This window comes from Hyaena hyaena, unplaced genomic scaffold, assembly GCF_003009895.1.
Source record: "Hyaena hyaena isolate Hyena2069 unplaced genomic scaffold, ASM300989v1 scaffold_228, whole genome shotgun sequence".
NCBI lineage: Eukaryota > Metazoa > Chordata > Mammalia > Carnivora > Hyaenidae > Hyaena > Hyaena hyaena.
In genome coordinates this window covers 1,447,887-1,464,434 of record NW_024080860.1, presented here as the reverse complement: position 1 = coordinate 1,464,434, position 16,548 = coordinate 1,447,887, and the positions used below count along the sequence as shown (strand labels likewise).

Below are 16,548 nucleotides of genomic sequence, written 5' to 3'. Positions count from 1 at the left end.
TCAGCGACCACAGACGCCCCTTCCACGCTGCTGTGGGGGGACCGCCTGCATGCGTAATTAAGTGGAAAACGCAGAGTTCAGAACCTCGCACTTTTAATGTGCTCTGTGTGCTTGTTAAGTGCAAACACCGGCTCTGAAGGGGGACCCGGGAGCAGGGAGAGAGGCGCTTTTAACTATACCCTTTTCTGAATTTCGAGTCTCCAACTGAATGAGAACCTATTTGGTTAGGCCTTCCGCACCCACAGGGCCTGCCGCTCAGCGGGCCAGACCCCATTTCGCCCAACTCTGTCCAGCTCAGGATCCATCACCAAGATAAACCCAGAAGCACTTTGGAACCCCCTTTGTGAATATGTGTCTCTTGAGAGTAATTCGTACTTCTCTACTGAAAGCTCAGTTAAATGTATCCCACACACCCCGTGGAGAGGAGGCCCGAGCACGCAGGGCCCAAATCTGGGGGCCTACCCGGTTCTACTTGTCGGTGAACAGCAGGTGCTCGTGTGAGCCCCGGTAACCTCCCCTGGCCCAGGCTCCGTCATCTGTGAGTGTGTCCCCTCTGCGTGCGCTCCCGGGAGTTACTCAGCATCAAGTGCTCGGTGGTCCCCATACCAGGGTTCAGGCGACGGTAGTGGCCGCCACCATTATTATGGGTTTGACACCCTCTGGTCTGGCTCCTGTCAGAATGCTAAGTGGTGACCTTCCACCAGGCCTGTCTCTGTTGTTTGCAGTTAAATAATTAGCCATCTTAATTGTAAGAGATAAATTCCGAGACGTGTTTTGTCTCTGCCTAACCAGTTTTCTTCTCAAAAACACACGCTTCTACATATCTCAGATGCCCGTGGCAGTGCAGACACGCATCATGTAGATGCACGCACGCTGCCAGTGCGACCAGCGCACTCAGGGCGGCCTACTCCGTACGCTGCCCTTCATTCCTTCGGCTCAACGTCATTTCCAGCTTCTGTAACATCTCATCCGCCGATGTGTCCGTGTAGTGGCCAATTCTTGTTTTCTTCTCTCAATGAATTCAGGTTCATGTACCCATTCTTGAGTGGTGAGCATCTTGGTTTTTTGGGGTTTTCACAATGAATTGTTTAGAAAAACAGTTCCTTAAAATATGTTTCAGAAAGAGAGATCATCGGGGACAGAGATGCTGTTCTAGGGGTTCATAGCATGTTGCGTGGGAGAGGGGTGGACCGCTTGCAAGAGCAGACAAAGTTTTCTCCTCTCCCCATCCCCAGCCCGCATATCAGAGGTGTAAGCCCAGAGCTCCAGTCCGGCCTGGGGAATGAACACTACTTGACTCAGACCGTCTGTGCCAAATCCAGAAGATAAGGGGTGGGCTGCTGTGATTCCCACCTCTGCCCGCTGGGTGGGACCTCGTACGTGTTTAGCAGTTTCCCATCTGCTTCTTGACTGTTTCCTTCTATCCCAAGAACATGGCTACAGTGGGCACAGGGTGGTGATTCTCCAGGTATTCTGGATTTTAGTTACTCACGTTTATCGAGACTTTTACCTAGTCATTGATTTTCTTTTATTTCAGTTTCAGTGATTTCAGTGTCCAGAGGTATTATGTCTAGTTCATATGGATTGGATCCCATCAAGCTTATCGTTAATCATGTTCAGTGTGGTTGCAATAACAGAAAACGGACTTCCCTTTCCAGTCCATTTTCTTAGTATTGTTTTATGATTTATTATATCTTTCACCTCTTTGGAACTTGTTCTGGAAATGAGGGTAAGATGTGTGTCTGTTTACTGTTCTTTGTGTGAATATCCAGCTTATCCAATAGTGCGGACGATCCCTTTACCCAGTGTTTAACACGAGACAAATCAGGTGTAAGTTGCATATACATCTGGATTCCTGTCTGGAATGGCGTTCCGTTGATCTAACTTTTCCTTCTAGCAAGCACCAGCCTGTTTTGGTAATGTCTCTGTTTTTATATCCGGTACACCCAGTTTGCTGCTATTAAGAGTTTTTTTGGTTTTTGGGGAGATTTGGTTTAAAAAACCTTTGGTCGTTCGATTGCCTGATTTTTCTGTCCACATCTTGTCATTTCACCAGGTTTCCTCCATCACCTTGGGAGCTGAATTAATGTTTATTTATCTTTAATGCGACTGCAGGTTAAGAAGTGTTGTCATTAACTTTCTTTGCCATTAGCATTTTGTAATTTGATTCTCTACAAGTGGAATTTATACCACATTATTTTAATTCCCATGTGTTTAATATTTATATCCCCATTGTAGATGAGATAGAGCTTTCATTTACTGGATACTTCTTACTGGTGCCTGGGAGTTTCACCTTTGTGTGTGTACGCGTGCACATGGCTTTACCAAAAAACCCCAGGCTTTGCCTAGTTCATCTCTGCTCATTTGCTCAAGTGAGTCCCTTAGATTTGGTGAGCAGGTGACTATATTACCCGCAGATGGAGAGTTTGCACCACTTCGTGAGAACCAGTCCACCTGATCCTCGACATTTGTCTCATTCAAAGGAGCATCTGTCTCATTTCTCCGCAGAGGATAAATGGAGCCTCTTGGTTCTGGTGATCTGTCCTGGTCACATTAGGCAATCTCGTGACTTCCCCACTTCAATTCAGCTGTGACCTGGTTTTCAGACTCCACGTGATAGGAACCCCTAACTGTGCTACAGTCTCTGAGTGGTATACAAGCTCTTCCAGTAAGATCACGTTTTGTGTACTGCGTCTCTTTCCATTTTTATATTTCATGTTTTATAGATTCTCCTGCCTCAGGACTAAAGACAAGTTCAAGCTTGTTGTGTTTTATTATTTACTGTGCCTTTGAGTGTGACTTACTTATCTGCAAAGTTATTTTCTGCATCGGATATTGGCTGCTGTGGTTCAAAACCATACCTGAGCCTTTTAAAGACATCTCAGCAAGGTTCACTTTCTTCCTCGAAGTGGGCACCTGCTACATTCTGTTAGATTTGGAGTTTTCTTCAAATATGTGTTTTACTTTTATAAGTGAATTTGGCCTCCTTACAATTGCTGATGTAACCCTTCTCTTCACGTTTTCCTTTATTGTTGATGCTGTACTTTTCTCCAATCCATAGTACCTCTGTCATATACTCTCTGATCTATTTAAGGAAGATGGGCCAGGAAGCTTACTTGACTCCTGGAGTGTCCCGAGTTCTCCAGCCCAGCCCCGCTCTGTGTCTCCTTTTCCTACTGGAATCTTCTGTCAGATGCAGAACCACAGAGCCCTTCTTAAACCTTTTTAAAAAGCATCCATTTTTTAAAAAAATTTTTAATGTTTATTTTTGAGAGAGAGAGAGAGAGACAGAGGATGAGCAGGGGAGGTGCAGCGAGCAAGGGAGACGCAGAATCTAAAGCAGGCTCCGGGCTCTGAGTTGTTAGCACAGAGCCCGATGCAGGACTCGAACCCACGAACCGTGAGATCAAAGTGGGACGCTTAATTGACTGAGCCCCCAGGCGCCCCTAAGTTTATTTATTTTGAGAGAGAGAGAGAAAAACACTGTGCACGCACGAGCAGGAGAGGCAGAGAGAGAGGATCCCAAGCAGGCTTTGCACTATCAGTGTAGGCCTCAAACAAACCGTGAGATGCAGGGCTCGAACCCAGAAACTCTGAGATCATGACCTGAGATCAAGAGTTGGGGGCTTAACCGACTGGGCCTCCCGGGTGCCCCTTTTAAGTCTTCATTGATTTATTGAAGCAATCTCTACGCTTGACATGGGGCTCAAACTCTCAGCCCCAAGATCAAGAGTCTCACGCTCCTCGGATCAAGCCAGCCAGGTGCCCCAGTAAGAATCCTTCGTTCTCTAGCACGTGGTAAATACTTTCACAGACTTGAGGTCTGTGCCAGGTAGATGCCAACAGGTGACAGACATAGACAAATAGATTCTTAACATTAACTTTAACTACACTCAGGGATTCATCACCTGGGTACTTGGGCTCCTTCTCAGAACGGGTAAACCTGGGGAGCCCCCGACCCTGTCATTTGAAAAGTGACCGAATCCAATTTCCTGTCTAGAATTACAGTGGCATTGTACCTTCGTGATCACAAGCGTAGCTGGGCTGAGAGGCATCTATTTGCTGTACATGGCTTTCTGATGGTGGGGCCGTGAGATAACATCAGCTGAGGTTTTACAGCCATGAGCATGTGAAGGAGGGTTTGGCTTGGCCAGTAAGCATCCCTTCCAAAATCAATTCTGTAATCAAAGCAGGAAGGTTGTTTAACTCAAAACTGTCATCACACCTGCCTCCGAAAAAGATTGCAAGTGGCTTTCACACAACCCACAGAATCACTAAGGCTCTTAGGGTAGACGCTGGGAGTTCAAGGGTAAAGCTCTATGGGGAAGATACTTTGAAGGCTCAGATATGAATAAAAAAGCTCAACTATTCAGTATATGTGCTGCCGGAGCGAGCACAGCTCAACTATTCAGTAACCCTACAATGTGACTAAGACATTCCATACATAGGGTTTGTAAAGAGTTCCGTATTACTATGACTGATGTACTGTTTGCTTGGCTACGAGGGAAAACTTTATGTTGCAATTAACCTTTCTATTTTTTCCCCCCCGTGTCTAAGTATTGTGAACTTCCTTTGTGGTATTTTAGTGATTAGACAGGATGGAGGGTGTTCTTAAAGATTCATGGCCAAGTCCGATGATGTCAGAATGAAGGGAAGGGACGGTCTTCGTGGGGCCAGCAAGTCTGGCCCCGTCTGGATTGTTTGTCTAACACTTCACAAGGAGAATAGGAACCGCTGAATTATTCATTTTCAAGTTGCCCTAAAAAAGGCACTTATGCTGCCGAAATGCAGACTTTTGGTGCCAGCGAGAGGAAGAGGAAGGATGCAGTCTTTCCTGAGTGTGCTGCGGCCTCACTGCCTTGTTCTCCAGTTTCACTTCCCAGCCCCACAGGGCGGGAGCAGCCACCAGCTGCCTCAAGTGCCGGCCACTCAAGGGGGCGGGGGTTGGGGACAAACACCAGGGGGGGCCTCAGAAGCCTCTAGTGGAGCTGAGTGGTGGATTCGATGGGGAAAGACCAAGGGGCCAGGAAGGTCTGCAAGGAGGCCTGGGCCTGAGATGGGCCTGGGGAAGCTGCCTTGGCCTTGGGCTTGGGGGTGAGGACGGGGAGCGAGATGAGAGTAATAACCGGGATGCAACTGGAGAGCTTTCTTTATTCTTAGTTTTAGCTTCTCCGCCACCAAGCCTTCTCTTTGCGTTTCCTCCCAAGTAGTGCTTAGGAGAGGAGAGGGGTCATTAGGATCCGTTACTTCAAAGAATAAAAGCAGGGCTCTTGCCCCAGGCCGGCCGCTCACTGTCCAGTTCCTTTGTCACTCCTCCGCCCTGGGCCTTGGTTTCTCCACCCGTGAAATCCGAGCAGTTTTCTCCAGTAGGCGTGTGGTTCCAGCAGCGCATGCCCTGTTCACCGAGACTGGGGGGACCAGGAGCCGTGGTGGGGATCCGGTGACTCTGCGGCGGCAGTAGCTTGGCCAGCACCTGTCTGTGGTAGGCAGGGCGTGTACAGGTTAAGTAAACAGGGAGAAAGAAACAAAACCTGAGAGGCGGCTCTAGAAGAGCCAGGGCTCATATGGGGAAGCCGAGCTCCGGCTGCCGCGAGGACGTGCTGCAGGTTCCACACTAAACATGTGCAGAAGACATTTAAAATGTATGTATTAAAAGTGGCGTAAACAGCAGGCCCTCCCCAGACATTTTTTTTTTTTTAATGTTTTATTTATTTCTAGGAGAGAGAGAGGGAGACAGCGTGAGCAGGGGAGGGTCAGAGAGAGAGGGAGTCACAGGCCGAAACAGGCTCCAGGCTCTGAGCTGGCAGTCAGCACAGAGCCCGACGCGGGGCTCAAACCCACGAACCGTGAGATCATGACCTAAGCGAAAGTCGGACGTTTAACCAACTAAGCCACCCAGGCGCCCCTCCCCAGACATTTTTTTAAAGCCTAAAAGCAAACAGGCAGCAACCTGGGTCCTCAGTCCCACCGGTGGCGGCCTCTGCCGAAGGCCCTCGCACTGACAGTGCCCCTCCTGGGGGACAGGGGTGCTCAGTGAGCGGTGAGGGGCTGCCTGGGACCGGGGCATCCCCTCCAGAATCCATTTTCCTCCCATTCTCTGTTCTCACAGTCTTTTTTCTGTATCAAAGACAAATATTCCTATGTGACTTTTCAATCATGTTTTTCCTACGGAGATGAGCTTTTCATGTGCGTTTGTACCTCCCCTTTGCTGAGCAAGTCATCTGAGTTTCTGGGAGGTTAACTGACTTCCCAAAAGTCTGCAAAGCGCCAAGTCTGGGCAGAGCTGGACTTCCAGCACAGAGGCCCCCCTTGTTGCTTTTCTGTTTATACTTTCTGTGGTGGGGGGGAGAGGGGGTGGGCATTCCTTTTTATGTTAAATTTCCAACACACAGGAGAGAACAGGCCCCTGAGGTTGCTGTTGCGTAGTTCTGGCCACCCTGGTCCTGACCACCTGTCTCATCTGCACCCCCCCACCCCAGTTTTATCTTGAGGCTCTTCCAGAGTCCTTTCCCTTCACTTCTAACTGTTTAAGTAATGTCTTCTTCCAATATGAGACTTGAGCTCACGACCCCAAGACCAAGAGTCACATACTCCACCCACTAAGCCAGCCCCTAGACTCTTCTTTAATGTAACCACAGTTCAGTCATCTTATCAAAAACTAACTTCTTAATATCATCAATGCTTACATTCTAGTTACGCCCAATCATAGATGGTTTGATTTTTTTTTTAATTTGTTGGACTCGGGATTCAAATAAAATCCCGATGTTGCAATTGGTTGGTATACCTTTAAGCCTCGTTCACTTTCCACACCCCCTTCATCCCTCTTTCTCTCCCCTGCACTCCGTCTGCGTAAGAAACTGGCTCATTTGTCTCAAAGGGTTTTCCCACTGTCTGGCTTTTGCCAGTGTCACATCCCCGGGCGTAGCTGAGTGCGCCCTTCTGTCCTCTGTGATTCCTCTAAGTGTGTAGTTGAACCTGGAGGCTCGATCAGACTCAGACTGGAAACTGTTGGCAAAAGCCACCTCACAGGTCGTGCTGAGTACCTTGTGATGCGCTCGGGCACTGAAGATCAGCTAAGCAGCGAAGACCCTGATTTCCAGGCAAGAAAATGAGCGTGGGTGTGGGCCTTGCGGTGGTTTCCAAACCCCCTCTCCACTCCGGCAGCGCTCTTACTTTATCCTCATTCCAGTTTCCTTGAGAAAGGCTGTATTATTCCTGCTGAGCAGATGGCTGTCAAGCTCAAAAGTCTGCCCAAGGTCAAACAACTAAAACAGCAGCGGAGAAGAATTTTGAGCCTCTTTGCTCTCCTGGCCACACTCCTGTGCTTCTCCAGACCACGGTTTCCCTGATTTTACCTCCAGCACCTCCATCCTACTCGAGACCCCCCCGGCCCTTGATTTGAGGAGAGAAAAGGCTCTTCCTACCCACCCTGCTTCCCGCTGTTCTGAGAGCAATAGTGTTACAACTTTAGAGAAATGGCAAGAGGCATCCGAAGTTTAATCTTGACACTTTTCCCAAGAGGCTTTGGATGGTCTCAGTAGCAGAAGCAGAATGAATTATGCAATCTCATAACCTAATTCTCGGCCACAGCTGTCCCCTGGCGCTGCCCAGAGATGACTGAAGCCTGAGTGACAGTCACAGGCTGTTTCTGATCACACTGAGGGTCATACACGGGTGGGTGACCGGCCTGCAGAAGCCGCCCTGTCAGTTGGGCAAACCTCGTGCAGCCTGTAGAAGACTGCTTCCTGGGTCAGCTAGACACAGATTAACCTAAAGGAGGACTTCATTTAAATCATTTCGTGAAACCAAGTTGGCCAGAGAATGGGGCAAGAAGGGAAATGTCCTTCCCATTTGGGATTGACAGGAGGAGTCTTAATGAAATTGATTTTGTTACTTCTTGTAGCATTTAAATTTAAATAGAACGGTCAGAAAAAAATGAGCCAATTGTGGTTAATTCTGAGTAGGCAGAGGTGATGTCCTGGCCGTTTCACTGCCTCGACACGATTTCATTTCCAATCAGAATAAAAGCCACTATTTCCGGAAGGTTTGACCTGGAGGTTAAGCGCTGCAGCCGTCTCTCTGCTCAGGCCCTTGATTTGACTGGGGAGGGGTGGGTCCGCTCTGGAGCAAAGAGTTTGATCAGAGGCTTGGAAAGGAGCCAAGTGGCTTCTCCCCTGCCCTCCAGTCCTGCCAGAGCAGACAGAGCTAGCTTACTGCCGGTGGGACATGAAAGCTCGGTCTGGCCACACACGAGAGGGTTGTCCAGAAAACCTTTCCCCGGAGAACAGTCTCTTCCTCTCCACTTGCCCTCCCGGTTGATGTCTGCTGAGTCCCGACGTGTGCCCAGCTCTGTGCCAGGCACACAGATACGCTGGCAGCCAGCCTGATGGGCCCTGTCTTGGGGAACTCACAGTCCAATAGACAAAAGGAACCTAACTCCAGATCTTTGCATATTTTTCTCCAAGGTGATTGTTGTCCCTTTTGTCAAAGGCTATGAAAAGTGCCAAGAACTTAGGTCTGCAAAAGTAACTTACAGACTCCTTCCTTAAGAGTCCCATATTTATATGGGATGTCTGGGTGGCTCAGTTGATTAAGCGTCTGACTTTGTCTTAGGTCATGATCTCTTGGTTCATGAGTTCTAGCTCCACATTGGGCTCGATGTTGACAGCTCAGAGCCTGGAGCCTGCTTTGGATTCTGTGTGTCCCCCTCTCTCTGCCCCTCCCCTGCTCATACTCTGTCTCTCAAAAAATAAACCAACATTAAAAAAATTAAAAAGTCATATTTACAGTTTGACAAAACACCCCTATACCCTCTGCTCTTTTTGTTTTGCTTTGAGAGAGAACTCGGTTCAGGGAAATGGGCAGAGGGAGACAGAGAATCCCAAGCAGGCTCCACACTCTGCATGGAACCCAACGTGGGGCTGGGTCCCACAACCCTGGGGTCATGACCTGAGCAGAAATCTAGACTCAGACACAACTGACTGAGCCACCTAGGCGCCCCAATCGTCTGTTCTGTAAAATACCAGCCCACCACCTGTTGCCTGTCAAGTGCAGATCAGACTTCATGTAAACACACAGATGTCGTTAGTTTGCATATTTAGTCAGCCAGTATTTAGTGTGCACCTGCTGTGTTCTCTGAGATTATAGCGGTGAATAAATAAGTGATCAATATATGAATAAGATACGTGGAGGACAGAAGAAATGCAATAAAAATAAGATGATGAACAGTGGAGAGTGGGGCTTCTGGGAAGCCTTTCAGAAGACAGCCACTAGAGCTGAGACCTGGGTGGTGACTTCAGCCATCCATCAGGACCCCCAGCAGAGGGGACAGCTATATGGACAAGCATAGTTTCAAGGAACAGGGCTGAAGAAGCCACGAAGTGTTAGTTGATTGAGCTGCAGAAGGAAATTTACATGGGATGCGTGTTACTCACAAGTTTATCTGCAAGAAGCAGGATGAACCCTCCGCCCACCCCCCCCAAGTCTCTCAGGCTTCTTCGTTGTTTGGAAGACTTGATTGTTTGAAACGTGGGAACGGAGCCGAGGCATCTATGGCAGGCGGGTCTGCAATCGGCTCTGCTCCCTGCAGCGTCAGGGCCCCTGAGGGGATGAGGGGCCTCTGGGCCCAAAGACACTTTGGATCTTACTGGGAAGGAACAAGCCAAAAAGAATCTTCCTGGAATCCAGGGCGGCAACCAAGGCTGACTGGTGACCAGCGGACTGGATTTGACCACAAACTGCCACGGGAGTGCAGTGGAGGGAAGGGCTAGTCCAGGCACAAGAGGCCACGGACTTCATGGCAGAGGAAGGGCTGAATGGACTCTCCCAGAGAGATGGTGGCCAGGGCCCCGTGGGCTGGGGGGAGTGGGCAGCAGGTACAAGCACCCCAGGGCTCATGTGCCCAGCGATGGCATGCAGACTGTCCAAAGGGAATATAGGTTTGGGATTTTTAAAAGCAGCATCATTGGAGGGGTGGGGGTGGCGTGCCTGGGTGACTCAGTCAGTTAGGCACCTGACTCTGGTCATGGTCTCGCAGTTCGTGAGTTCGCGCTCCGCGTCAGGCTTTGCTGACAGCTCAGAGCCTGGGGCCTGCTTTGGATTCTGTGTCTCCCTTCCTCTCTGCCCCTCCCCCACTCACTCTCCATCTTTCTCTCTCTCAAAAATGAATAAACATTAAAAAAATTTTTTTTAAAGAGCAGCGTCATCGGGCCACCTGGCTGGCTCAGTCGGCAAAGCACATGACCCTTGATCTCAGGGTCATGAGTTCGAGCCCCATGGTTTGGTGTAGAAATTACTTGAAATCAAAATCTTAAAAAAAAAAAAAACAATAAAAAAAGAAACAACACCGTCAAATCTGTTAAGAGTTCACTTTGGCAAAGATAAGACAAAAGAAATGGCAAGCAAATCTCCTATAGAAGTATTTATGAAAAAAATACTAAATAAAATATCAGCACACAGAATTCAGGAACACGGAGCCATGTGATACACCACAAACAGAGGCAAATAACTGTCAGTAGAATTTACCATTTTAGCAAGTCAGAGGAGAAAGCCATTCACTTTATAAATGCTTCAATGGCACTTAATGAAATCAATATCCATCTTTTATTAAAAAGTCTTAATAAAATAGGAACAGTTGGATGTTTCATTAACAAAATAAAAACACGTATATTTAAAGTCCACAATGAGCAACGCACTTAACGGTGGAACATTCCACGCATCGTCTCCCTCAAAGCCAGACACCGGGCGGGGATCCCCACTGTCCCCTCACTATGTGATGGGGTCCTGGACGCACTGGCCCCGGCCACTATCCTCGAGAACAAGGAGAGAGAAAGGGCAGGGGGAGACCGCTCTGTCACATGCATGTGACGGAACAGGATTCCCCGGAAGCCCCAGAGAGCAACCAGAAAGCTGTTAACGAAGTTGAACCAGCATCTACCATGTTCCGAGTCTTTCCTCTCGCCCAGAGGCTGTTCCTCCCTCTGCCCCACCGTTCTCTGCCCTGCAGACTCCTTTTCATCCTCCGGGATGTAGACCAGTTGGCCCCCCACCTGTGAGACTGTCCCTCCTCCTGTCTGCAGAGGAGACACTGTCCCTCACAGGGCTGTTACTGTACCAAATGATACCCCAAATCATTCGGGGCCTCTTCATGTCCCAGCACCCCCACTGAGTAGGTGGTGACAGAGCCCCATTGGGTGCCTATTTCTGAGCTCGTAGGACAGGCAGGGTGTATCCTGTACACGAGCAATATGGCAGATGCCACTGTGTGCTGGGCACGGGGACATGTAGCACGTGCTCAGTGGGCATTACTGAGTAGCGATCCCCCCCACACACACCTAAGTCTGCGGCCGGTGCCCTGACTTCTCTGGGTACAGTTTTGCCCTGGCTTTTCACGCGCTCCTCTGCAGACCAGCCTTGCCTCCTGGTGGCCTTGAGCCCCTGTGCCGTGCACAACTCCTCCTCTCTGTGCCCATGCAGGGGCAGGGAGCAACCTCTCCTGAGGAATCCTGCCCCTGGTTTAGGAAATTCTAAAGTTGCATTTTGGGGGCGCCTGGTTGGCTCAGTCGGATAAGCACCCAACTCTTGATTTCAGCTCAGGTCATGATCCTCTGTTTCGTGAGCTCGAGCCCTGCATCAAAATGTGTTTTTAATTTTTAAAGCAGGGAGAATTCGTCTTTAGATACTTTTGATACTTTTGGTGTCCAGGAGCTTTACAATCTAGTGTTGAGACTACTGGCTTGTGACTTGGGTCCAAGAAGACACGCTGATCTGAAGGCTGCCCCGGAAGCCTTTCCAGCTGCTCTGTGGCTAAGATGTGCGCCGACCTCACCCTGATGCCATCCCTTAGCGCTTGGGAGGCCAGGATGAGAGCAAACATGGAGCTTTTAGCGTGGGTAGAGATTCTCTTCTGTCACCAACTGTGTCCGTTCAAGTTCTTCATAAAAATTGTGTGCCAGCCCAGACAGAACCCCGAAATGACCCATAGGGAACGGATCAGACGAACAACACATTCTAGGCTGAGCAGAAATTATCTGCTCTGTGAAGTCAGAGCAGAGCAGAGCACGGCATAGGTTAATAGATCAGCAAAAGCTGTTTTGTCAGCTCGTAAAAAGGTGAGAGAACCAAATTTTTATAACAAATAGTTTTGCTGAGCAAACAATACGTGCAGTTATTATGGACTTCTGAGGAAATAAATGATTCTAGGCTAATGTCGGGCTCCACACCTCGATGTGGTCGTTGCGCCTTGAGAATGAAAAGGACGAGAAATCTTTGGAATATTGTTGACACTCGTGCCATGAAAGCACATGCCATTTTGCTCATTACTGTGCTTTTCAGATAACATTTCTAGTTGTAGTATTAACCTCTGGTCATTTTCATAGTACTCTCTGCTGAGGGCAGCGTGTCCCGTAGGATTAATTTTGTTGGGGGCAAAGGGCAGCTGTTGGGAGGGGAGTGGATTTGCAGACTCAGCAGCACATGTGTCCTCAGACGAGACCAGCGCATGCATTCGAGAGCCCGCCATCTTGGTCCTTGTCTACGAAGGCCAATGTCTTCCTGTCTCCAGAGCCCTGACCACACATCAGGAGCCAGCTAGTTGTGTGTCCTTTGACCTCTTAAGAAGTATGCCCCCTTGGAAAAGCGAATCAGGAGCCTACAGACTTGTAAAATAAGAACCCGAACCTTTCCTCGCCCCTGATTTCCCTGGGTCCTTCCATTGTTTCCTGTAGTTTCGGGTCCATTCTGTGAATGGGAACCTGCAGCACCCCACCCTCCAGCCCCAGGCCCCACTGTCATCAGGATACCTGGTATTGAATAGCACCCCCCCTTCCCCCTACTCGTTAACAGCAGAACTCACTGTTGTGATTACCATTTGAAAGCTTTGGAAATCTGAGAGTTGCTCACAGAATGAAAGGTAGGCGAGGTAGTTGTTATCAGGTTAAATATTTTGGTCCATTTAGCGGTTGCTTAGTAACCGAAGTGAAACTGACCAGAAGATGGAAAAAGTTGAAATTCATTTCCAGGGAATGCCGCAGCCTGCCAAGAAGGCACCTTCCTGTTTAAATGTGACTAATCTCTCTAGAAGTGACTTGACATCTCTGGGGGACGGCGCACCATCTCCTGGATATTGGGTAGACTCACAGATATCCAAAACTGTCCACTTTCTGAGGAGAAATCCAGAGAGTCTGCATTTGTGAAGAGGCTCCCAAGTTCCACCCACGTCCCCTAAACCAAGCAGGGTCTGGATGCCACTTCTCAGCCCCCACAGGTGCCAGCCTTGCCCATTCCCGCCTGTAGGTAAAGCTAGGCCCTTGGGCACTCCCCTGTTCTCTAGCTCCAGTGTGTATCCGACCCTGAACCGGCCCCTTGGCCACTGGCAGCGGCCAGGCAAGAAGTGAGGAATGACTGAAAACAGGCAAGGGTGGGCCAAATGAACCCCTCTCCCCAGCAGCCACATGTCAGCCCCACGTCTCCAGACCCCCAGAACCGGGAAACTGCACCCAGGGAGGCTGCCCCCACCTCCCCATATGGCTTCTCTCTGTGAATTAAAGAGGAAGCCCTGGCCAGAGGCTTCTCCCGGTGGAGGGGAGATACCAGTGAGGGCTCTGGGGGACCTGGGGTCCTGCCCTGCCTGCACGCAGCAAAAATGCACTGAACACCTGCTGTGCACCTTCCTGCTCCAGTTCATCCTGAGAGACACATAGCACCTGCCTTCTCTCCTCCCTCCACCATCCCTGCCAGATGAGGAGGAGCCGGTCCGCCAGGGCAACCAGCCCCAGACCAGAACACCCCTCTGGGGGACAAACCCCAAACCCAACAGCATATGTGGTCCAGATGTCAGCAGCGGGAAGCAGAGCGAGGAGTAATCCAGAACCTCACGAAGCAGCAACGCCAGGTATGAAAAACAGAATCACCAAACTAAGGAACAAACGAGAAAAGTTCCAGGGTGGGTGCAGCCACATCTGGGTCAGACCGAAGAACCGACCGGAAGGCACCAGGAAAGGCTAGAGAAACGGCACGTGTAAAGCAAAGGTTGCGTGATGTTGAGGGACGGAAGGAGATGTGGGCGCTCGGAAGACCCTGCAGGAGAATTTGAGGAAACCCTGACCGGCAGAGGCTCAGGATCTCAGAGAAGCAAGGCATGGTTGCCTGCATAGTTGGGCTGGGTACCCAGCGGCTCTGCGTTTCCGTCCCTCCCCCATATGTGTGCGGCACCAGCAAAGTATGCAAGAGCCATGTGTACATGCGCCCGTTCTGTAGTCCCCGGGCCAGGGCTGGATGCTGGCAGCTGTCAGGAGATGGTCGTGGGAGCGAAGGAGCCATGCCGGTAGCTGGGGAATCCACCGTGTATGTCTGGATTTCGTAAAGACATGATGAATAGCCATCTGATTAAAGTTCCAAACTCTGTTTAAAAAGTTGGGATTTGCCTGGGGCGCCTGGCTGGCTCAGTCAGTTAAGTGCCTGACTTTGTCTCAGGTCACGATCTCATGGTTTGTGAGTTCAAGCCCCACGTTGGGCTCTGTGCTAACAGCTTGGAGCCTGGAGCCTGTTTCAGATTCTGTGTCTCCCTCTCTCTCTGCCCCACCCCTGCTCTCACTCTAGCTCCCTCTTTCTCAAAAGTAAATAAACATTTGAAAAAGTGTTTTGTTTTTTTTTTTTAAAGTTGGGACTTGCCTTAGGAAAGGTTCATTAACTATTTCGTCTTGACCCCAGCGAGGTTTGCACGTCATTGGCAGGTGGTCAGACAACCCCTCTTTGTACTGACCGTCATGCACTTGTGTTCCAGACCCTCAGTGCTTACATTGGTTTCTTTACCTCTGTAGTCAGTGGACTCTCTTTTCCATGGCCCTGCCATCTTTCTGTGCGGTCTTGGTGGTTTCCAGTTGACATCATGCGCTGAGGTGTTTCATAACTTTAGCCGCCCCGGCCCGCTCCCTGGGGCCCAGCTCTTGACTGCAGGGGCCCCCGTTGGGTGTTGGGTCTTCCAGAGATGCTGCCTTCTCCACAAAGCCACCCTAAAAATAGCTTCCTGTCACTAAGCCATTTTATGAGTTGTTTAGGACTTTTTTCCCCAGACCAGTATGAAAGCAGGATACTATTTCAAACAGGTATAAGGAGCGTTGGACCCGATCACAGGGCATCGGTTACTCCATTCAGGCTGCTGGGCACTGATATGGCTACCTCAGATCAGTGCGCGGCTACAGCCTGGAAAGCCTCCGGGCCACAGGGAGCATGGGATGCAGCAAACAGCAAAAACCAGACCAGCCAGGGCCCAAGTACAGTTTGGCCAACTCTTAATATTAGGGGTGGGTGGCTAGGGCCAGCCAGGCAGGTTTCAGGGACAGAAGAGCCCTCTCCAAGTTGGGCCCGTTCAGGGTGCCCTGAGCTGCCCTAGGGAGTAGCCAGGCCCGACGCCAAGCTCTTTGAAGCTCCAGGGATGGCAGAGAAGGAGACCGTGGCCTTCAGACAGCTCCCAGCGCATGGGGACCTCACCTCTACCCTGTAAGCTCAAACCTGTGCCGAGACGGAACGGCTGGGAGGATTTGGGACGTGCTGGGGACTGGGGGCACAAGTAGGAGATGAGGGTCCCAGGAGTGGAGGCCAAGCCAGGGATGCCGCCGCACAGGCTCACATGGGCCCATGGTGGTATTTGCCCTCTGGGCACGGGGCCCTGGGGCTGAAGGGTGGGCAGAGCTTTGTGGTGGGGTGGGGCCTGGCATAGAGCACAGAGCAGGGGACTGGGCCCTATAGGCGACAGAGGGTTCCGGTCCACATGGAGTAGAGTCAGGGGTCCCCTGCCGGAGCGGGCCCCGAACCCCAACCAGGATCTGTGGCTGTCATGTTCCGCTCCATCTTCTGCTGAGCCTTCCTCGGTGGCCTCCAGGCTCAGCCTTGGCCTCCTGACAGGGGCGTTGGGGCCATGATTGCCTGGGCACCCTGTTGTAACCTACCTCAGGCTTTTGGAAGCAGCCCCTTTTTAGCACTCAGCACCCCCTGTCTCTCATGATCTTGGAACCATATGTTTGCGAAGTTCAAAGCACTCAAAGGGAAGTACTTCAAAATGGGAAAGAAGAAGAAGAAAAAGACTAGCAACTCCCTGTGTGTGAGCCGGCCAGGTGGCGACCATGAACTTAGGCAGTTTATGGAGCAGACCACAGTCTCCCAACCTCTATTTCCATCCTCCAACACCCCTCTCCTCCACCTTTTCGTGGTTCTCTCCATCCTGGCAAACTCCTACACATCCTTCAAAACCCAGTTCACACATCACCTCCTTTGAAGCCTTCCCAGATTCCTCCCCCAGGAGAATCTGTCTCCCTCTCCTAGAAGGACATGGTGCACTTGTCTTCCATGGCTCGGCCTTCCGCACAATCCAAGCGTACCTCCTCCCAATGGGCGGCAGAGCCCCCCACAGATCCACACGACCCCTCGCTCCCCCAGCACCAGGGGCTCTGTCTGGCCCGTGTGACTGCAGGTCGTGGTGCCTGGCTGGGAGCCGTGGTCACCCTGAGCCCACCCACTGCCAACTAACAGCTGTCTCTCTCTCTCTCTCGC

At 50.4% G+C, this 16,548-nt stretch overlaps 1 protein-coding gene across 8 annotated transcripts in view; it reads left to right on the top strand.

Annotated features, from left to right (window-relative positions):
* CUX1 (cut like homeobox 1) overlaps positions 1–16,548 on the top strand; it is a 364,880-nt gene that overhangs the window by 238,949 nt on the left and 109,383 nt on the right. The gene's annotated exons all lie outside the window — the stretch shown is intronic.